General features: G+C 40.9%; 2 long non-coding RNA genes across 3 annotated transcripts in view; one reads left to right on the forward strand and one right to left on the reverse strand.

Moving 5' to 3' along the window:
* The window catches only part of LOC122459337, a 20,610-nt gene extending 14,097 nt beyond the window's left edge, over nucleotides 1-6,513 (forward strand). The window contains exons 2-3 of the long non-coding RNA XR_006279952.1: nucleotides 183-188; nucleotides 6,502-6,513. This is a non-coding gene — a long non-coding RNA (uncharacterized LOC122459337). The remainder of the gene's footprint in view (nucleotides 1-182; nucleotides 189-6,501) is intronic.
* The window catches only part of LOC119853734, a 26,722-nt gene extending 2,733 nt beyond the window's left edge, over nucleotides 1-23,989 (reverse strand). The window contains exons 1-2 of one of the 2 annotated variants that reach the window (XR_005292193.2): nucleotides 23,720-23,989; nucleotides 12,579-12,692 (exon numbers count right to left, since the gene is read on the reverse strand). This is a non-coding gene — a long non-coding RNA (uncharacterized LOC119853734). Of the gene's footprint in view, nucleotides 1-12,578; nucleotides 12,693-23,714 lie in introns of both variants that reach the window. The other variant, XR_005292194.2, reaches the window with a different exon arrangement.
* Nucleotides 23,990-24,343: the final 354 nt, after the last annotated feature.

Raw genomic sequence — 24,343 nt, forward strand, 5'->3', positions numbered from 1 at the left:
GAATCAGCCTCACAGAAAGGAAAACGTTTGAGCTTTGTCAAAATTGTGGAACAACATTCTGCCCAAAGAGATGTTCCTTCAAGCCAACCACTGTTCATCACGATACCCCAGTGACTTCTCTTTCATTGGGCCTCCTCAATGTCCCAGAACTATTTCTTCCCTATGGCCCTGCTTCAGCAAAGCATATGGTTAACTTTAGCTGGAGAACAAATAGCAAGAGTAGATAAACCCTTTAGAAACAAAAATGCTTGTTTTTATGCAAATGACCCTACTAATCAACATTGAAGGGAATGTGTTCTAGGGTGGGGAGTGAGGGTGTATGACAGGTTGGTGGTTGGGTTTTTTTTGTCCTGAATAGCATATTTTCTAAAATTTTCTATAAAGTATTTGTTGAAAACTGTAACACCTGGCAAATTCCTAGAAAAAACCCAACACTGCAGTATAGCCAAGCTTGGGCCACAGACCAACAAAGCATGAATGTTCAGTTTAGGGGATAATACATTCCTTTCTTAACTCCTTTTGTTTCCCCTTCATTAGCTCTTGCCTCCAACTGTCATCATCTCATGGCTTTTATTGCTTTGTGTTCCATTCTAATCCAGCAAAGGAAATGGTTCTTAAATCGGGTGGGAATGGGGGTCTATAAAAGTCAGTGCTTTTCCAAAATGAGGTATGAATAATAAATAGTAATACACCAATTGCCACCCTCTCAAGAATGATATAGTAAGGAGAGTCTAATGCTGAAGTGGTGTAGTGGAAAATTTTTAAGAGAAAGTTTCCATTTAATACCACATACTTTTCTGTTCCAGAAATATGAACCACCTGTAGCAGGACCCCCAAGGGATTAGCAGTAGTGCGGATTGCCCATTAATGTCCTGGACCCCCTCTTGCTTGCAATATGTCTCAGGCAAGCTTTTTTTCTATGCACATTTTATGATCTTACACTAATTATTTGGAATTCATTTATAATAAATGCCTTATGTTTCCCTATGCTGAGGCACGCACACTGAATGTTCATTGTGTATGTGTAGCAGAATGAGCACTACAATAGAATTCTGAATGGAGACAGATAAACTCTTGGTTAAGAAGTGTTTAGTTTAGAAAAGGCAAGAAAAATAAAAGGCGTTTATTTGGGCTGAGTTACATGGCCCAATGCATTTCCATCAGAGCTACTTTTATTTCCAATTTCACTTAGAACAGGAAATAAATTAAGAAATTGTTTTGGGGACAATTTAAATTATCCTTGGATGAACTGTACAAATGTTTTAATGATAGCTTAAAAGCCCCCAGGTCTTTTGTATGTTTATTTTTAAAAATAAATTTGTCTTAGTACTTCAAGAAGACTGTTAACCTTTAGACTTTCTTTTTCAATATAAATTCCTACAAAGATCTACAGACATAGGATCTTTACAAATAAACAATGGCCTCTCTTCTCAAAAAGAACATAAAGGCCAAAGTGCATCAAAAATATTTCTTGTGCATCAAAGAGAGACATGATAGGACATGTCTGCCATTCAGAAACCAGCCAGAGTATAACATACCAGCATCTTTGTAAAATTTCTCATTTAATGGCAAAATATTTGATGGAGACTTGTGGCCATCTCTTTAATTTTTCTGAGGTTCCCTTTGGTCATTTCTCCCAAGAACTATCTACCTTGGATTTGGGCCTTTGTCAAGACCATGTTTTCTTCAGAAACCCAAGATATTTTATCATCAATCTTATTTACAATTAGGCAGACTAGGACATCCTGAGACTCCATAATGCAGTGCGATGCTAGTAGCTGGGTACTGGAAATCGTGTGTTCCATAAACTGTTGCTATTCAAAATTTTTCTCCACTTATGATTTTGGCTTAATTTTTGTGTTTCATTTAGCATGGACAGTAAAACTAAACAGGCATCATGGTTTGCTTATGTAGTACCAGCACAATATTAAGAACAGGAGTATGTGTGGCACCTTAGAAACTAACAAATTTATTAGAGCATAAGCTTTTATGGGCTACAGCTCACTTCATTGGATGCATAAAATGGAACATATACTAAGAAGTTAGATAGATACGTACAGATAGTTTGTATGGCAGCTTCCAGCTTGTGAGAGGCTAATTAATTAAGATGAGCTATTATTAGCAGGAGAAAAAAAACTTTTGTATTGATGATAATCAAGATGGCCCATTTAAGTAGTTGACAAGGTGTAGGGATACTTAACTTAGGGAAATAGATTCCTTAAGTTAAATATCAGAGTAGCAGCCGTGTTAGTCTGTATTCGCAAAAAGAAAAAGGAGTACTTCTGGCACCTTAGAGACTAACAAATTTATTTGAGCATAAGCTTTCGTGAGCTAAGCTGTAGCTCACAAAAGCTTATGCTCAAATAAATTTGTTAGTCTCTAAGGTGCCGGAAGTACTCCTTTTTCTTTTTGCGAATACAGACTAACACGGCTGCTACTCTGAAACCTATATATATATTTCTTAATATATGTTCCATTCTATGCATCCGATGAAGTGGGCTGTAGCTCACAAAAGCTTATGCTCTAATAAATTTGTTAGTCTCTAAGGTGCCACAAGTACTCCTGTTCTTTTTGTGGATATAGACTAAAACGGCTGCTACTCTGAAACCAGCACAATATTGTTGTTTTTGTATATCCAGCACTGCAGAGCAAAGAATGAATATTTTTTAAATGCTGGGTTTTTTCAATATTTAAAAAAAAAACTACAAAGAAAACTTTAAAGTCCATAATATATACAGCTTTTGCAAAAAACAAAACAAAAAACATTAATTTGGGAACTAATCTACTTATCATCATCTTTTCAAATCAGCTAAATGGAGAGAATATATATATGTGTAACAATTGAAACCCCAAGTTATGTACTTAGGGTCTGATTAAGGTACTCTGAGGCCTGGTCTCTGTTAGAAGGTTTTACCAACATAACTATGTGGGCCAGGAGTGTGAAAAAAGTCACCCCCCAATCAACATAGCAGTGCCAGAAAAAAGCTCTGATGTAGAAGCAGTTACACAGGCAAAAAAAAAAAAAAAAAAAAAAAGGGGGCTTTTACCAGTATAGCTTATTGTATCTGGAGAACTGGTTTAAACTATATCAGCTACGTCTCCACTAGGGAGGGGTTCCCACTATAGCTCTACAGGTACCTTTACATCTGCAAAGCCTTTTAAGTGTAGACCAGGATTTCCCAAACTTGGTTTGCGGCTTGTTCAGGGTAAGCCCCTGGCGGGTCGTGAGACACTGCTGCTCGCAGCTCCCAGTGGTCACGGTTTGCCGTTCCCAGCCAAATGGGAGCTGCGGGAAATGGCGCAAGTCAGGCCACTGCTTTCTGCAGCTCCCATTGGCTGGGAACCAAAAACCACAGCCACAGGAGCTGCGAGCGGCCATACCTGCAAACGGTCGGGTAAACGAAGTGTCTTGCAGCCCGCCAGGGGCTTACCCTGAACAAGCCATGAGCCAAGTTTGGGAACCCTGGCCTAGAGTGTCTGTGCTTTAATCCAACTCTGTATATACTGCGGGTAGAGTGGGACACTGAAATGTTTTTTCCCCAATTTGCCTGAAGAATTTTGTTGCTTTCACTTCAATCCAAACTTACATCTGAACTTTTGTTTCAGAGTAGCAGCCGTGTTAGTCTGTATTCGCAAAAAGAAAAGGAGTACTTGTGGCACCTTAGAGACTAACAAATTTATTAGAGCATAAGCTTTCGTGAGCTACAGCTCACTTCATCGGATGCATCTGAACTTTTGTGTAAGTGAAAGCTAGAGTGAGCTATTTGCTGTTCTTAGCTCTTAATGCAGCAGGACATAAGTCACTGCAGTGTTTGACAAACTGGAATCTTTAAAGGAAATTGTTTTTGTTTTATATTATTGGAAGTGGCATTTATATATTCTGAATGTTTTCATGCAGTTCAGCCCTGCTGGTTCTAATAAGGTGTCCAGTATGGAGCTGAGAAGAAGGGAAGCAGGGACTTAAATGGAAAAGACAGACTAATCCAGTGTTCAGAACTGAAGCCCATCATCTTTCTTTTTCCCTGTGCTACTGGAGTTCCCTTTTTATTGCTAATCCCATTAGATTCCAGGGCTTCATGTCCCAGCCATGATACTCCCAGAAGTGGGGAATTTACTACTTGAATTTCTTAATCACATACAGTCTGATTCAAAGCTCATTCAGTTGGAGTCTTATTGACATCTATGGACTTTGGATCAAGCCCTTACTGAAGGAAAGACAAGGGTGGTATGATAAACCCTTAAAATCCATATTTTCCTCTTGAATCATTCTATAATGATTGCCTTGGTGTATAAGCTACCAGTACCTATTAGTGTTACTGACACAGACAGTCAGATTTTTTATTCTCCTGTGTTTCGTTTTATAAGCACTTTTTTTTTGGCGGGGGGGTCTTTCATTGTTTGGTATATTCAATATTACACTGTAGTTGTACATTTAAAAGTGACTAGCTAGAGGGTCACCCTCTTTGTTGTTTCTATACACAGCAGGGGCTACTTGCATTCTCCTCATTCTTTCCCACAAGCCACCCTCCTATCTCCTTCTATTTAAGGGTCTCTCTGGAACCCCACCCCACCCCTTACTCTATGAGAGGGCCTGTATGCACCCCCCAATCTTCCCGCCAAAACATGCCCCCTGCGTTCCCTCCCCACACACACACACAAGCCAGGGGTATTCCTTCTTTATCTCTTATTTTCTCCTTTTTCAGGTTGTCACCATTTTAAAACTGTACTGAAAGGATGGGCAGAGCTAAAATGAGGAATATTCTTATGCTGGATTATGTTAATGTCTGCATCAACTGGTTCTTTTATATGTAGACAATTACACAGGTAGTAGCTGCCAGGGGCTTCATATGTTCCCCATCTCCCACTTCTGGTTTTCCAGTTTTCACCAAGATCAGTAGGTTGTGATCACTCATGCCTAGAGCATTCCCTGAGAGACAAGGTGGGTGAGGTAATATCTTTTATTGGACCAATCTATATGGAGTATCATCAAACTACAAACCATACACAATGGGGACCCCATCCTGAAAGAAATCTTCCCTGAACTCCCTCTTCTGGCCTTCAAACAATCCCCCTAACTCTCCAAACTCATCATCAGAAGCAAACTCCCCAAAGACGACACATCAACTCAAAGTGGCACTGGATCCTGCCAGAGCAACAGATGCAGAACCCACAGACATATCTCCACTGTTACAATGATCAACACCCCTCCACAACACACCTTTCAAGATCCAGGGATCTTACACATGCCTATCACAACATCGGATATTAGCTCATCCAGTGCACTAACTGCCCCAACAACAATTGTGTGTGTAAAACCAGACAATCACTATGCTCTCGAATGAACTCGCATAGGAAAATGATAAGACAAAAACACTATCACTTTTTTACAGAATGATCACTCCATATCTGACCTGTCAGTCCTCATCCTCAAAGGAAACCTGCACAACACCTTCAAAAGAGGAGCCTAAGAGCTTAAATTCATAACTCTTATAGACACTAAAAATCATGGCCTGCCCTATGACTGCAGAGATGTTAACAGGCCACTCTACCTTATGCTAACTACTTATGCTAACAATATGTTCCACCTTGCACTTAGCTGTGACCCTGGGAGTACTTTTCCCAGATCTGAGGAAAAGCTCTGCGTGGCTCAAAAGCTTGTCTCTCTCACCAACAGAAGTTGGTCCAATAAAAGATATTACCTCACCCATTTTGTCTCCCCAACCTCTGTTGGTGAGAGAGAAACTTTAGAGCTTACACAGAGCTCTCCTGGGAATGCAACACTGCACAGAACATTCCCTGAAATTTGTCAGATGCGGCATTCAAAAGTAATTGTGTTACATCCAAAACAGAGAAATTCCATCAAGTAAAGTGTAAAACCTGGCAAGTTCAGCCAAAAACTGGCAATTTGAGTTCCCATGTTTATTGCCTCTCAATGACTTCCAGATCAAATGTGCTCCATTTACAAGTAAAAATATGTTTTTCTAACTAGCAGCTTTGCAAACTCAGCTGGGACTGGGAGAATCAAGCCTGAATTCTTTCCTTCTTGTGCATCATCACTGGTAACAAGGGTTCTGCAAGCCACAGTAGGCCTCAGTTATACCTGCAAAACTCCAATTTCTTCCATTTATGCCCTCAATAACACCAATGCAACTTCATTTCCATCACAGTATTACCAACCCAAGCATTCAAAAATTGTGAGACTGACTTAAGTCATGAGATTTTTTGGGAGGGTAGGGGTTATTTTTATTTGTCTTCTGGTTTCTGAACCTTAAGGGTATGCTTGAGTCACCTTTCCATGCTTTTCTTGGCAACCATGAGGACTAGAAAAAACTTTTAAACAAAATCCAATATTCTTATGTAATCACTTGACTCCAAGAACTGGGATTTTAATAAAGATGCCAAATATTGCGAGACTCCGTCAGTGTTTGCATAGGGATCAACATGGCTGTAAGAGGTGAAAGAAGCTGCATTTAGTAAATAATCCTGTTGCTGATGCATAAGATGGAACTGAATCTTGAGCTCACTCAATCTTAGCTGCGTGCTTGCAATACTAGCAGACGTAAAGAAATACAACTTAGGGCTTGTCTACACTTACAGTTCTGCAGTGGCGCAGCTGCACAAGTGCAGCAGCACCGCTGTAGCATTCAGTGAAGACGTTGCCTCAACCAGCATAAGTGCTCCACCTCCCTGAGAGGAGGTAGTTATATTGACAGGAGAAACCCTCCTGCTGACAGAGTGCTGTCTACACCGGGGGCTAGGTTGGTATAACTGCATTGCTCAGGGATGTGGATTTTCCATACCCCTGAGCAACATATTTATACCAACATAAGTTTGTAGAGTAGACCAAGCCTCAGTTCCAGGGCCAATCGGGGGGGAGGGCAGGGGGGAAGGAGAACCATTTGGCCTGGGCCTTAAGCTCAAAGGGTGCCTCAGGTTTTAGACATGTTAATTTTTTGGCATTTGATAAATTTTGTGACTTGTTTTAATGCGCATCCCTATCAGACCAAAATGTGACACTCTCAGCTTAGAGCTGAAAATTTTAGCAAATAAGAGATGTGATTTGATAAAAGACATAATTTGTGTTAACTGATATAGATTTTGTCATATTACAGAGTTAAAAATGCTCATAAATATTAATAAAAATATATTGGTTCTATTGGCACAAGATTAGACTGATGAATGTGTCCTCTCAGATCAACTGATATAAACAAATCACTACTAGTGGCTGGTGCTGGATCAAGTGGATGTTGAAAGGTAAAGAATTGTTACATTTTAGTATCTTTATAGTTTTACATCTAGTTGACTAAGGAATTATTTATTTCTGAGAATTTCTCATTATCTTCTTCATATGGTAGCTAAAAGAGATGACTGGTTGGTTGGTTGAGCCCTAGCTTGGTAGCTTGGCCATCATAGGCTTTCGTAGTCTATTGGCCCAGATTCCAGGTGAAAATTTGTGAGGACAATCTTGTACAGTGAGTTTCGAGAGGACACATGTTTGAAATATTTGGACATTATCCCTCTGTCTGTATCCATGTCTGTATTTACTATGTATGTCATCCCTTTGTCTTCAGCTCAGCCAGTTATATTATACCTTGTGTGCTTGAGTTTTGGTTCAGTGATAAGGATAATAACCTGTCTGACTGTTTCATTTTGTGTTCTTAATTAGTATTCCTTCGTTCTAAATCTTCTCAGTATTTGTGTACCATTCAGCATATGTGTATATGTTTACAGTAGAAGATTTCAAGTGTAGATAAGCTACTTATTTACAGCAGAATATTTCAAGTGTGGATAGGCTACATATTGACCAGATAGATCACTATGAAGAGGAGATTTGGAAATGGTGCAAGCAAGAGACAGCAAAAACAATTGAGTGAAGCAGCAGCTAAGAGCTCAAAGACAATACTTCATTTCTCAAACCACTGAAATACACACCTTACACAACAAACAATGCAGTTGCGGAGTTTTCATTATCTCTAGCAACAGCTGATATTTCAATGCCAATACCTGAACCTGAGGTCAATAGTCAAGAAGGAGATGTGCCAACAGTAGCAGATGCAGCAGAAGATCCTTTGTATGATCAAGAAACTCAACAGCAACAGGAAGATGTAGATCTTACCAAGCAAAAGCAATTCATGAGTACTAGAGGTCTGACTGTGACTGACATTGGAATTATTGAAAAGAGCAATGCTGCCCAAATGCAATCTTTTCTTCAAATTAGTAGTTTTGAAATTCCATGTAACATTCCACGAGATGCTAATAATCATGCTTACCCTATTCGTCTGCTGACAAAAACTCTTCCAAATGGTGAGATCTGCACAAGAGACAGGTTATGCTGGAGTACGGAAAAAATAATCTCTGTACTATTCACCTTGATTCATTTTGAACAAAAGTGCTGCAAATGCGTCAGTTCTCTCTGATCAATCAGGATGAAGCATCAACAGAGGTTGGAGGAAGTTGAAAGACCGAATACCACCACATGAGAGTTCAATGTCACACAAAGAAAACTATGTTGCATGGAAATCAGCCAGTAGTGCAGCATCAGCTGAAAGTTCAGTTGAGAGTTTACTCTTGACTGAACTCTCTACAGAAACTAATAACTGGAAAAAGCTTCTTGAGCGCATCCTGAATGTCATCCTTTTTCTTTCTGAGAGGGGATTGGCTCTTTGGTTCCAGACAACATATTGGTGATCATGTAAATGGAAACTTCCTAGGCATAGTTGAGCTCCGCAGCAAATATGACCCACTTTTATCAGAGCATGTTAAACATGTTCGAGAATCACGAGAGTCAAAAGCACATGCAAGTCCATTATCTCTCCATACTCATATAGAACAAGTTTATTGAGCTATGTGGGTCATTTGTAAAAACAATAATTCTTGATGAGATTTGAAATGCCATGTATTTTTCAATCATTGTTGATGCCACTCCAGATTGTTCTCACAAGGAACAGACTACTATGGTTTTTCGATATGTTAAGATTGTAGACAGCTCAAAATTTTCAATTGAAGAAAGGTTTATTTTATTTGATAATTTCATGAGAAACAAGAAAAGAAATTGCTGCTTGAGTACTAGCAATTCTAGAAGGTTTTAAGTTAGATTTTCAAGTCTGCATTGGTCAAGCCTATGACAATGGTTCTAATATGGCCAGGAAGTACAAAGGTATACAAGCAGTTCTGCATGAGCATAGTTCAAACTATTTTTTTCAGCTGTAGAAACCACACACTAAACCTTGTAGATGTTGACTGCACTGAATCATGCAAGGGGGCAATTACTTACTTCGGAACTGTTCAGCAAATGTACAATCCCTTCAGTAGCAGTCCACAAAGGTGGGAAATTCTGAAGCAATATCTTCCTGTTTCACTGCATGGGATGTCCAAAACTAGATGATATGCATGGATTGATGGTGTGCCACCAGTTGAGCACCATTTGAATTCAGTGAGAAAGGCTTTAAATGAGCTTGAATCTCTCAATCTCACTGCACAGGCTCAAACTGAACTTCAGTCTATTCAGAAGCACAAGTTCAAGTTTGAATGCATTCTGATATCATCTTTGTGGATGAACCTACTTACAATGATCCACCAAACTAATCTAGTAATTGAAGCATGCAATACTACACTTGATGTTGAGAGGGATAACATTGAAAGTCTTATCAATGACATTCAACAGATTTGTGAACAATGGGATGCAATCCTGACCAAGTCAAAATTAGTAGCACAGAATATTGGCATTTCATCTGAGTTCTCCACCAGTTGCAACTTACCTATGGAATCTGATGCTGAGCAGCATTATAGGGTCATTGTCTTCCTTGTCATCACTGACGCTATTCAATCAGGTCTTACACATTGATTTGGGTAACCAACTAATTTGTACCCTTTGGGGATTTCTTTGGCAGTTCAACAGACTGAGTTATGAAGATCTACTTTCCACAGCTGAACAATTTCAGCAACAGTACAACAAAGAAGTCTCAAAAGATCTCAGTGACGAGGTCATCTTCCTTAAATGAATATATTCCACAAACTTTAAATTGGATTGCAAGCCAAAGGAATTGCTTCAAGAAATACCCAAACTTGGACTCTCTGCAGTGTTTCCTAATATCACAATTGAATTGTGTATTTTTGTTAGTTTGCCTGCATCAGTGTCTTCAGGTGAATGATTTCAGAGTAGCAGCTGTGTTAGTCTGCACTCGCAAAAAGAAAAGGAGTACTTGTGGCACCTTAGAGACTAACAAATTTGTTAGTCTCTAAGGTGCGACAAGTACTCCTTTTCTTTTTTTCAGGTGAACGCACCTTCAATGTGTAAAACTGGTAAAGAACTATCACCATTCAACTATGGGACAAGAGCATTTGAATGGGCTTACTATGCTTAATATCAACTGTGACTGATTTTTCCTCCATAATTAGTGCCTTTGCACAGAAAAAGGCTAGAAAAGCATTTGTTAAATAAAAAAATATTCAAATTATGTCTCACTCTTCTTTTGGTGCCTTTTGTTTTAATGGGTTGTAATTTTTTATTTTTATTATGGCTAGGGGCCTCAAAAGTTGGAAGTGGCCTGAGGCTCTCTAGTCCTCTGAGAGGGCCTGGTTTTGTCACTGAAATTAACAGATCTGCTGAGCACAAAAGTGACATTTTTAAAGAGTAACTTTTTAGAGAGTCTTTCCATCCTCTCCTCCCATCCTGTCCATGCCAAGCAGAAAACCAATCCTGTCTGACTGCTGCTGAGATCAGCTGTGGTTCCAGTTTAGCTACTCTGCTGCCAAATGCTTCCTTATTCTAACTTGGTGTATCATGCTACTCTCTGCTTTGCTACCATATGGATCACAGCTGACGAAAGCTGTGTCAGTATCTGTAGATGTTGCCCATTCACTATGTGAGTTATGAAGGCCTTTTAATTAGACTTGGATATCAGAAGAAATGCAGCAAATACCAAACAAGCATTCTAGCCAGTGGCTTTTGCAAAGAGCAAATGCTGATTTTATATGTATTCTGCTATCAAGGGGATGCCAAGGGGACATATTAATGATGGTCATTTTCCTTTGGACTGAATTGGAACAGAAGTATAATAGTCCTCTTTAGATGAAGTACTGTAGCCACAAGTTTGAATTTGTGCATTTAAACTAGATCTCGGGCATGAATCTTGCTCTTATAAATTAATTAAAATAGTCCCTTTATTTCTGCATTTCTGATAGTGTTCCAACACTTAGTCATTTCCTAGAGGAATTTCCATATCATCATCATCATCATCATCATCATCATCTAGACTGGAAGGACATTTCATGCATATACTTATAAATCAAAGTGAGGAATTCTAAAATTATTTGTTTCAAGAAAACTTCTGCTTGATCCTTAGGTAAACACCTATTGTTCTCAGTCACTTAAAAGGTGGTCATGCTTTCTATGCACAGATCCATATTGCCAGCTGTTTATAGCTATGTTTAGTGGGCATGGTTCCATTGCAAATAAAAGCCTCACCCCTGCAAACACCTATGCACATGCGGAGTTCCACTTACTTTAAGTTAAGCATGTGTGTTTGCATGATCAGGACCATAGTAATGTTAGTGACCCACATGGTGAGTCTTAAGAGCAAAGCTCTTAAATCAAAATAATATCTTACATACCCTAGAACAGTGGTGGGCAACCTGAGCCACACGTGGCCTGTCAGGATAATCTGCTGGTGAGCCATGAGACAGTTTGTTTACATTGATCGTCCGCAGGCCCAGCTGCCTGCAGCTCCCAGTGGCCATAGTTCACTGTTTCTGGCTAATGGGAGCCAAAGGAAGCAGCGTGGGCCAAAGGGATGTGCTGGCCACTGTTTCCTGCAGCTCCCATTGGCTGGGAACAGCAAACCACAGCCACTGGGTGCTGTGGGCAGCTGTGCCTGTGCATGGTCAATGTAAACAAACTGTCTCGCGACCCGCCAGCAGATTACCCTGACAGACAACATGCGGCCCATGGGCCGCAGGTTTCCCACCACTGTCCTAGAGCATGTATGCAAAATGCATCACATGAAAGGTCCAAAGCAAATGCAGATGATGCAGACCATCTTCTCTATTCCCTTCTGTTTGAAACATAATTCATTCAGGGAACAGAAACAATACCATGAGACTTATGTGACCAACCATTCACCATGAATAGCAAAAACTCAAACTGAACAGACTGCAGATAACCCAAAGAATGAAAATTGTCTTTTGAAACTATTCAGAGAATGTTTCCAATGGAACAATAAACATTAACAGAAAGCAGGATTGGTTTGTAAGCAGAAAAAAAAAGCTACATTTGCAACAAATATTATTCACAAAGATAAATTCAACCAGTTCTGTGGCTCGTCAGCAATGAAGCTGGTTAAGAATGACAATTTAGAACCTTCAAGACTTAAAGTGCAATGACAATGGTTAACATGTCCCTTTATGTTCAGCAAAATGCTATAATAATTCAATGATTTATACCACTAGCAACATTAATTGATGTGTTCCTTCAGTTTCACATTTTCTTTCATTTTTATCCATATAGTTGCAAAGAATGGGAAAATAAATGTGTGACCACAGCTTCCCTCTCCCTCCCTCCCCTTTCTGTGTCTACTAACCTGTTGTATAGATACCTGATTGTGACCTTTGTGGGACAGGGAATGTCACTGTGCTATTTGCACTAGGCACTGGCCCAATAGGGTCCTAATCATTGAATGGAGTCCTTACACCCCCTGCAATAAAACAACAACAATAATAATAGTATGAAGGACAACCAAGTGGTCAGAATATTATGATGAAAACATAATTTAATGAAGAACAGTAACAAAGTTTCCTTTTGACATTTTCTGACCAGCTCTAGCAACAATGGTGGCAGCAATGTTGAAATATAATGTAGCTAGTATATTCAATTGCATTAACAATATGACAACAAGGGTTGGTATTATGGCACACAGAAGGAAACAAAAGTTCCTTTGTGTTGTGGTGAGGGATAGAGCTGGTCGAAACTTGAAAAAATAGAATTTCCATCATATAAACCATAATGACCCCCTCATCATAAGAGTTGGAATCCAAGTTCTTTAAATCCACAGTGCAAACCTCTACCACTGGAGCTAAAGGAGTGGCTACTATGAGGCTCAGATACTGGAGGAAGATGTGACATATTGGGAATCTTACATTCTATTCCCGGTTCTGAAGGAATGTGGTCTATTGGCTATAGACAACAGCTAAAAATATAGATTTGGCTTAGTCATTCTGAAAGGCAGTGTGGCTAAGAGAATGAAACTTGGATCTGCTATATTCAGGACCTGAGACCAACTTCTAGCCCCGATCCAATGGTGCACAGGGGCCATGAAGACAGCATAGTGGCTCCCAAGGGAAATCCTCTAGTATAGGGATATTGTGGGGCCAGTATATATATCCCTACACTACCTCCCTCCTACAGCCTCAAGCATGGGGACATGTTGTGGGGAGGTGAGAGAATACCTGGAGTCTTGTGCCCTCCTATAGATGTAGGTTGCTGAGATACCCACAGGAATCCAGGTAATACTGCAATAAGTTAGAGGAACCTCTGGGGTTCCTCTAAGTTATGTTGAGTTGTGGGGAGTGACACTGACCCTGGATCACCAGATTCTAGGAGGCAAAAAAGTGACATAAGACTACCTTTGTCTTTCTCACACTTCATCTGTGCCTTTTGTCTTGCACCACTTGAGAATTTGCAGCAGAGAATTTGGCCCTGGGTTTCTATTCACAGGTCTGTCAGAAGTGCCCTTGTGCATTCTCTCAGTTACTTCACCTGCAGCATAGCTGAATAACCCTTTCCTATCTCCTCGGATTGGCTTGTGAGGCCATACTCAGTAAGAAGTGCTATGATGTGCACAGAATCATCAGGTCAGTGGAACAGCTGAAACTAGAACTCAAGGATCACCCTCCTACCAAATTTCAATTTCTGCTCACACCCTGGAAGTGCTAGAGCTCTTCAAAAGAGATGGCTGGAAACATTTTTTAATATTGGCAAAGTGACCTACTTTTCCTAACCTCAGAAATGGCTGGGCCATTTTTGCTGAAAATTTCCAAAGAAATTCAACCTGAGGCAGAGACCAAGCATGGAAAATTTCACTCTGATTAGTGATAGTCCAGCTCAGTTTTAAGCAACTAAAAACAGGGACTTATAATAGAAAGTGTTAGGCAACTATAGGCATCACTACCAGTGCCATCTATAATGATAGTGCTGGGGTGATCAAAAGCAGAGCTAAATGCAGTCCATGGGGTCCTGCTCATCTCCTATATTTTGATACATAGGAACAGCCTGTGTAAAGTAATGATTCTGTCAGATTGGAGACCACATGTGCTCTCCCTCTCTGAATAGGCAAGAAAGTTGTTTTTGAGGGTGAAGTTGTAGTCTTTAGTTAGCTGCTTTTAGTAAATTCAACTAATAATTAAATTTTTAGGGAGGAGATTTAAGTACAAGCAGATGTTATGGTTGCGTGCACTTATTTTCAATGTATTTCAATGTAATTAGGGTCCTGATCCAAAGCTCAAAATTAGTAGGAATCTTTCCATTGACTTCAGTGGGGTTTAGATCAGACACTTGATGAATCTTTCTGAAAATTACTAATGGGACCCTTGTGAAACTAAGTCTCAGCATCTGGAGCTAATGAAATATTAGCATATTTCCACATGCCTCCGATCTACACTCCAACACATTTCCTCACAAATATTATTTCATTCCAATCCCCAACTCACAAAGACATATCTCGAGTATTCATTTCCAGTACTAAGCAAATTGAGACATACATGCCCCTTTAAGGGTTGGCCATCCAGGGGAAACACAGCTAAAGAAATATAGCTATTAAAGTACATTAATGGATTACTTAATACTTAATTCAATTTCTACTTGTTCTCATGCAAGGATTTATGAAGGTTAGTAATTAATCAAGCTGGTGGGGACAACTTTAGGATTCTCCAAAGATTTTTGCATTATAATATTGTATCGTTAGCTTTAGAATTTTTCCAGATGTTGACATCATTTTGCTAAAATGAAAAGAACCTCTACTATGTGCTGTCAGTCACTCTGCCTGCCAACTCTCCCAGCACTAGCTGTAAAATACTGACGTGTGGAGCTCTCCCACAGGAAGACAGCCTCCTGATAAATCTATGAAACATATCCCTGTAAGCATGGAGCTGAATATTTTTCAATATCTATAACCAAAAGAGAGTCCCAAAGATTTGAGGCCAAGCACCATTTACCAACTTAAAAAAATGAGTCAACTTTCAAACTAAGATTCAGGGTTCAAACTAAGAAAAATAGAACGTAAGTCTAATAAGTGCATCTCCCATCCCACACCCAACTCTCCTTCTCACCTCCCTGAATGCTTTGTCCTTAGTCCTCTCCTCTCTTTCTCTCTGTTTTATCCCTTGGTAACCTTAGCTAACCACATGGCTTCAGCTGCTAGTTCTATACTGATGATTCACAGACTGACCTCTCCAGTCAGTCTGATATCTGTCTGCTTCTCTGACAGCACTTCCAGCTACCCAGTTCTCCATCTTGAACTCAGCATTGCAAAACCTGGAATCCTCATCTTCCCTTCCAAACTCGCCTCTCCTTCCCTTCTCTGGGAATCACTGGCAACTCTACCATCCACCCTGTCCCAGTCCAGCTGGCATTTTTGGTGTCATTCTGTCTCCTCTCTGCTTCTCCCCACAATGCCATCACTAAATCTTGCTGCCTTGTCCTCCAGAATATCTTCAAAGTCCATCTATGCCTCTTCATTCACAGTGCTATAACCCTGTCAAGGCCCTGATCATCTCTTGCTTCAGCTTCTTCAAACTCCCCTTCACTGGCCTCCCTGACTCTTGTCTCAGCACCCTCCCTCCTCCATCCATATGCCAAAAACTCATCTGTGTTTTCTAATACTACCTCAACCTTACTGTATTCTTTTATTTTGTATATTTGACATCTTCTCTTTCAATAACTATATAAGAAAATAACCTGTACAGCCAACAATTCTGTTCTGCTTAATAAAAGGCTAGTAACTAACTCTCACCCATCTAGCTTGCGACTCCAACTTTGTCCAGCACGTATTCAAATCCCTTCACTGTGTTCCCATCACCTCAGAGGCAATATTCTTGGGTGAGAACCTGAGTCCCATTGAAGTTAATAACACAACTCCCATTGACTTTGGGGACAGGATTTCACCTCGTCTTTGCTATTAAGGTCTTCCACTATTAAGTTTCAGCTTTCCTTTTGTTCTCATCTCTTCCTATTGTCTTCCCCCTCATCCTGTTCCACCAAACTCACATAGCTAGCCAACCTCTACATTCCTTCCTCCATTCCTGTCTCCTTGACTTCTTCTGTAGCCCCCTTCTTCCTGGTACTCCCTTAATACTCTAGTCTACCATGTCACCTCACTTTTACCTCATTAAAACACATTTCTTCTCTGATACCTATAAAAACTCTAACCAAAGATTTGTTTAAAACAGCCTGAACATCATCCAGACAGAAAACAGGTCACCAACAAGTTACACATTAAACATCATGCCTTCAGTCATTTTGCTTCTACTGCATCTCATCCCCCATTTCTCCATTGTCTGTATCCTTTATATGCTTTTGGGGGCAAGGACCTGACCTTTACACTTGTCTGGAAAATACTTAGCACACTCTGGCTATCCACCTATACATAATGTATCAATTGGTGCAGTTCAGGCAAGAAACTGAGGCCTTGTGGGGGAAGAAGATACTGTGAAATGATGGGACAATTACTTTTAAAGCATGCGATTTAAAATTTGGGAACTTTTATTGTAATAAAGTGCACCGGGCTGGGAAGGGAGTTATAAAGTAATGAGAATAACATGAATACATTTTGCTGCAAAGAACACTGGGATTTGAGTCAGACACAGGCCTCTGTCACCTTCTCACAAACTGAAGGGGGCCCACCGTGTGGTGGGCACCACTTCAGCTGAGAAGAGCATCCAGGGTCTGAGATATAAAACTGTACTTGGCAGCATTTTTAGCCAAATGGATTGAATCAATGAATTAGAGGTGGGTGGGCTGTGATAATTTCTAGATGAGGAGAGAGACTTCATTGCTTGGGAGATGTTAGGCCTGATGGTTGAGCCTTCTAGAGCCTTCAGAAACTTATAAAATCAATTATGCATGATTGTGTGAATGTTATATCTGAAGATCACTCAGGAAGTTCAAAACCCCCATGGAGATGAAAAAACACATCTCCTGCTGTGCCAGAACTGTGGTGATTCATTTTTTGACAAAGGAATTAGAAATGAAAAAATTACTTGAGACTAATTTTGGAATTCTTTCTAATATTTTGTGTTTTAGCTCTAGCCACTCAAGCAAATAAGTCCAGATTAGTATAAGTAGCTTACCTGTGTTGTATGTGTTTAGTTCTGCATGTTTTGGGTGTAGTTGTCTTACCTCAAGTCAGTTCATTTTTTTTATTTCAATGAAAAATGGCAAAATATATTCATTTCCCCCAATTTTTTGCCCAGTGACAGAGGTGTGTGAGAAATGGTGAAAAAAATAACATTTCTGACAAAAAAAATTAACATTTTCACTTTAAGGGGTTTGTTTTATGGTTTGTTTTACCACCTCTATGGATCACTAAAGCAACAATGTGGTTGAATGGATAAACTAGTTGTAATATGGCCTCAGGAGCAATATTTTTTTCAGGCCTCTAAAGACAGACAAATTCAGCAAAGGAAACTTTCAACATAAGTCCTGGCTTTTACATAATTTAGTCCTACAGTTTGTTAAATGGAAAATAATATCTTCTTGATTTCATTTAGACTAATTTTACTTACTTCTTTTTCAATCTGTACTATAAGTCATGAATCTAAGAGGACAATATCTGGTTTTGGCAATAGGTACATTTTAAAAATTTCCATAGGTCATTAATTCCTTCTTATCTTTGGAATTTATCATCTGTAATTTCTACTGCCAGTGTAAATCAATCAAGAGTGGTTAGTATAACCAAATCGGAGTACGCTCCAAAGGCAAACGTACAGTAATGGGAAAGATAAAAACATTTTAACATTTCACTGGTATTACAACAGTCCCTAATCGTTACACAATGATCTGGGCTGTTGCCAATAAAGCTGCAACAGTGATGTGCATCACTTTGCTTGTCCTGCAATTGTTTCTCCTTGAGATGTGGCAACGCTTTTTGAAGTAATTTCAAAAAATGAAAAAGTGGAATGCTGGTCAACTTGGAAGCTGTACAGAAATAAATTCTTGCTAGCTTGCTTTAAGTCACCTGATAACTGTGAACCAAAAATAAAGGCTCATATTAGCCTAGATACATAGCACATGTAATGTTGTATTAAACCAAAAAGTGGCCATGTGGCTTTCCTGTTTCATGGGGCATGTGATGAGAAAAATATATGCAATGATTTTGTGATTATTATTTGTATTATCACAGCACCTAGGAATCCAAGTTATAAACCAGTACCTCATTGTGCTAGGAGCTGCACAAACTCAGAAGAAAAAGACAATCACTGCCTGTAATGGTGTGGTGGTTGTCCCTCCCCCTCTGGGTCAGAGGCAGACCACACCGCCTCACTATACCATTGGGATCTCTGCCTTGAATCAGGGAATTAGCACACAGGTGTTAGTGTCCCGAGCGGTCTAATGGGACAGAACCTCAAATAGCCAACAGGCTCTGGCCCTTAGGCCGGAACAGGGCCTCATAGGAGCCCGTATGATTTGGTCCTTTGGCCAGGGCAGAGCAGCCAACAATCTATAGTCCCTGCGCCCTTTAAGCAGGGGCCAAAGCAGACACCAGTCTATAAGCTCTGGGCCCTTTAAGCAGGGGCAGGGCAAACACAGGAGTCAATTAGCTCTGAGCCCTTAAGTAAGGGGCAGAGCAAAAACCCAGGGGTTGGGTGTCTTAGTTCTGGCGGACAGCTCACAAATGCAGGCCCCTTGACCTGTCAAGGGGAGGCTGCCACGCCAGGGGTGGGATAGCAGGGAGGGCCCAGACTCACCCTACTCCACCAGGCCCCAACCCAGGGCCCTAACAGTGGTGGAGTACCTGGATCAATGGAGTATCCTCTTGCACTTATGGGTAGGTGGCCAGTGGCAGTCCTGGCAGGTCTGCAGCAGATGCAAGTTCTCCAGTGAGCTGGGTGTCACTGGGCTTGTCACCAGCCTGGAGCAAGCAGGATACGTCTGACAGCACCAACTAAGCTAGCATTCCTGCCCTTTATACTTCTGGTTCTGCCTACCCACTTCTGGTGGGAAGGGCAAGGTAGGTCTGGTTCTGCCCACCTAGGCAGAGAGGGTAGTTCCTCCCCCTCTGGGTTGGAGGAAGGCCACACCACTTCACTACACTGTCCCAAAGAGCTCACAGTCTAAGAGTAGGTTTACACTACATTTAGGCATCTGCAATGAGTTTAGTGGAAGGTCTGAGAGAGAAACTTTCAGAGCAACTATTTCTGGCTGTCTCGAGCCAAAGGAAGATTGCCACATTTTGAAGGTTTTATTTGGAACCAGGAGGAATAGAAAAGTACTGTTAAAAAAAACAAAAGTGAAGAGTTTGGAAAATCTGGAAATGCCACACAGGCCTCAAAAAATATATGAAATGGGCCATATCCCTCTCTAGGTTAGGGACAGCAGACTGTCTCAGAAGGGTCTTTAAACTGCATGAACTGTGTGTCTCCAGCTACCATATCTGTGTTATCTGAGCAAACCAGTTTCCTTCTTTGACAGGATTACTGACCTACTGGATAGGGGGAAGCAGTAGATGTGATACATCTTGATTTTAGTAAGGCTTTTGATAGAGTCCCACATGACATTCTCATAAGCAAACTAGGAAAATGTGGTCTAAATTACATTACTATAAGGAGGATGAATAACTGATTGAAACACCATACGCAAAAAGTAATTTTCTCAATGGTTTGCTGTTAAACTTGGAGGGCATATCTAGTGGATTCCTAAAGTGGTCAGTTCTACATCTGGTAGTGTTCAATATTTTCATTAATGACTTGGAAAATGGAGTGGAGAGAATGCTTATAAAATTTACAGATTGTGTACTTTGGAGAACAAGATTAGAATTCAGAAAGACCTTGATAAATTGGAGAATTGGTCTGAAATAAACACGATAAAATTCAACAAAAGTGCAAAGTACTTCACTTAGGAAGGAAAAAATCAAACACACAGGTGGCTAGGTAGTAGTACTGCTCACAAGGATCTGGGGTTTCTAGTGGATCACAAATTGAATATGAGTCAACAATGTTGTGAAAAAGGCCAATATAATTTTGGGGTTTATTAGCAGTTGTCATATGTAAGACATGGAAGGTAATTGTCCCACTCTACTCAGACCTGGTGGGACCACAGCAGGAGTACTGTGTCCAATTCTGGACACCATACTTAAGGACTTCTCAAACTGGGAGAGTCTAGAGGAAAGCAGAAAAAATGATAAGAGGTTTAGAAAACCTGACCTATGAAGAAAAGAAGACTGAAGGGAGCCTGATAACAGTCTTCAAATATGTTAAGGGTTGTTATAAAGAGGATGGTGATCAATATGTGTTCTCCATATCCACTGAAGGTAGGCCAAGAAATAATGGGCTTACTCTGCAGCAAGGGAGATTTAGGTTAGATATTAGGGGAAACTTTCTAGCTATAAAGATAGAGAAGCTCTGGAACGGGATTCCAAGAGAGGTTGAGGAATCCCCATCATATCATTGGAGGATTTTAAGAACAGGTTGGACAAACACCTGTCAGGAATGGTCTAGGTTTCCTTGGTCCTGCCTCAGCACAGGGGGCTTGACTGGATGACCTCTCAAGGACCCTTCCAACTCTACAATTCTATGATATGTATTCGTGGGCCAGGGAACTTTGCAAGTAGTCTAGTTGAGAGTCTGACAAAGTAATGAAGTACTGATCACTAACAGTAAAGAATGTCTGATTCTTCTTTACCCAAGAATCCACATTAGTACATTGTACTAATTAAACCTGCCTCAGAGGGATTTTTCACTGCACCTCCCTGTATTTGTCAGGTAATGAAAAGGTGTACTCATTGATAGGGACAGAGAATGAATTTTTTTAAATGCACAAGAACAGCTGCAAGCAAGTTGGTTATATTCATAAGTGAAAGATAGGCTATTGTCCAAAACTGTCTGCTACTGAGGGCAGGTCTACACTCCGGGGTTAAGTCGACTTAAATTATGCAACTCCAGCTATTTGAATAAGGTCAATGCATTGCGATGCCTACACCGCACTGGGTCGATGGGCAAAACCATCCAGTTGACTTATCTTACGCTTCTCGTTCAGGTAGAGTACTGGAGTCAACAGGAGAGCAGTCTGTGATAGATTTAGTAGGACTTCACTAGACCTGCTAAATCAACCCCCGGTGGATCGATCGCCGCAGCGTTGATCCATGGTAAGTGTAAACATACCCCCAGTTAAAGTTTACTCCTCTCAGGGGCAGATTTGGGCTCACCTTCTGCAAGGTGCTGTTCATTGTCCACATGTGAGATGTTATAAGAGAGGTGTAACCCTTTGGCCAGGTGTTCTCAGCTGCAACAAGGTCTGAGTTCAGATAGCAAGGAGTCCCACTTAACTAATTAACACCACTGGCTCAAGATTTCTGGGATCACTAAATATCTTCCCTGGGGGCCATTAATAGGAAATATTTGCTCACATGCAGGTAGTGTGCCTGTGTATATATGAAACAAGGATCACTTCATTAGGAAGAAAGGACCAATGAATCTACTTGTAAGAAACACAGCAAAAATATATTTAGAGATGGTCAAAACTCAGACTTTCCATTTCATGGGAAATTCTGACATTTCAAAACTTCCTTTTGTCCTGATTTGGAATGAAAAGCCAAAATTTCCCTCCAAGCAAAATTTCTGAAAATTTTCATTTAGTAAATATCAGAATGACCTTATTGAAACATTTCATTTCAATAAGTTCAAAGAGCTCTGTTTCAATAAGGACAAAGTGCTTCATTTTTCCTTTACCATTTTGACTTTATCAGAATGGTGTCCTTTAAGTTTATCCAAATTAAACTGATAATATTTTGTCAAAAAAATTGATTAAGCAGATATATTGCTGTGAAACATTGAGTTTTCTTTTTTATTAGCATTTCCCAACAGAAAACTGTTCCATCAGAAAAAAATTGACCAACTCCAGTCTACATGAATGTTACTCATAGGGTGCAAAGACCCATCAATACCAACTATGATTGTCAATGCTGTCCTTGAAATCAAGGTGACTAGCATCATAATCATCTGAATGTTAAGTAAAATACTCCATGATAATTTTGGTAATAGTCCTTTACTATGTTCCCCACCCACCACTGTGAGCATCCAATAGACAAACATACCAAGTCACTTCCCCCTTTCCCATCTTGTAAGCCACTTTCATGGTTTGGTGTCAGTAGGTATACAGAGTCCTGAGGTACACTTGGGCAGGTATGTCTCCAATCTGTTGGGAAGCATTGCCTGGTCATGTCCAGAGGCTCTACCACTTAACTGTGCTATAGTGATTTCAGCTTTGATTTCAGGAGGGGCCTCAACATTTCTCTCAGCTCTGCTGCTGTCCTCAGCAGCTTCAGCAAAGAGCCCCCTCTGCACTGCAGCCCATCAAAGGAGTTGTTTCTCATAGTCTCTGCCAAAGAGCCGCCTCCGCATTGCCTCCTACTAAAGATTCTTACCAACCGCACAGGAGCCTCAGTGAAGGGGAACCAATAGTATACAGGACCCATGAGTAGAGTCCTTGCCACAGAATAGGAGCCCTTTTCCCTTTCTCCTCAGTTTAGTTTCATTACCCAACCAATTCTGATTTGGGGAGCCATCATAACTGCACAAAGTCTCACTGTAGGAACTCTGAGTAGAGAGCATATGCAAATGAAGCTATTTCTGTAGTTGTACTTCCTTCTGTTCATCATTAGATGAGGAGAGAGAGCTCCTTCCTCTGGAACTTCTGTCCATCTGGAGTTCTGGGTAAATAGTTTATGCAAACGCTGGTCTTTCCCCTGTTCAACAAGAGATGGGAGCAGAGAGTTCCTTTCCTTCAGGCTACAGAACTTACACAGATGTTTAGAGTGGAAACATAACACTATATGAACACTCACACATGTCCATATCTTGGATCATTCACTGCTGGAGCTAGGCTTTGGTCTTGGCTTGCTTGACTAGTGTATGGTCTAGCTTTTGTTGACTGACCACCTGTTTCTGAGAGGATAGCTGTAGTCCAGATGATGAGGGTGCCCAGTGTGTACAACTTACAATGTTTTGGAAGCAAGTTATTATCATTATTACTATTTAATCAGATATCAGATGAGGACCCCAAGAATAAGACTAAATACTGTGGCAGAGCTCCATCCTTGTCCCCATGGGTCCCATGCTTCTAGGCAGTTTATGCTAGCCTCAGAGGCTCACTGTGACCCCCCACATAGCACTTCTCTCTCTAGGGCCAGGGTTACAGTCTACTGAGCCTTTTCATCATAAGCCAGCAAGGAGGTTGGTGAGAGAACTCCCACAGTCTCTGTTGTCCCTATGGGCTTATTCCCAAACAGTTTAGTCTCCTGTCCCAACAGGGGCCTGTCTTCCCCTCCTAGGAGGTGTTTCTGTAGTGGCAGGTTGGGGAGAACCCAGGCCCGCGCTCTACCCCGGGTTCCAGCCCAGAGACCCTAATAGTAGCAGCTGTTAGCAGCCGACCTTTCACTGCCAGAGATGCTACATTTCCCTGGGCCACTTCCCCACAGCTCTCCCGCTTCTCTCTTCTTCACCCTTACCTTACCAATGGCTTGAGGATGTCTTCATTAACCAGCCCTTCAACTGCACTTCCTCTCCCCTGGCTCTCCTCTGCCAGACTGGAGTGAGCCCTTTTATAGTATCAGAGGGCCTTAGAGTCAGGTGGTCACATTAGTTTAATGGCCTCACCTGACTCTTTGCAGGTTAATTGGAGTCAGGTGTTCTCATTAGCCTGGAGCAGCCCCTGCTCTGGTCAGTCAGGGAACAGAAACCTGTTAAGCCAGTGGCCAGTAGATCTGCCTTCTGCTACTCTGCTGTACCCAACTGGCCTGGGTCTATCACATATCCCTCCCCCCTGCTCAACACCAAGGGGTTGGGCAGCTTAGGTCACCAGACAGTGTGTGTGTGATAAGCCATTGACGTTGCCATGGCAACTTCCCGCTCTGTGCTGTATGCGGAACTGGAAAGGTTGGAGGGATAAGAACCACCTGGTTACCCTTGTGTTCTTTTCCTTGTTCCGTTGCATCCATTGAAGAGGGGCACGGTTGGCAATAAATCTACGCCCCAGCAGGTAATGCAACATTTCCATGGCCCATTTTACGGCGAGGCACTCTCTCTCTACCACTGCGTATTTTTGTTCCCTCGGAAGGAGTTTCCTACTGAGGTAGAG

This window comes from Dermochelys coriacea, chromosome 3, assembly GCF_009764565.3.
Source record: "Dermochelys coriacea isolate rDerCor1 chromosome 3, rDerCor1.pri.v4, whole genome shotgun sequence".
NCBI lineage: Eukaryota > Metazoa > Chordata > Testudines > Dermochelyidae > Dermochelys > Dermochelys coriacea.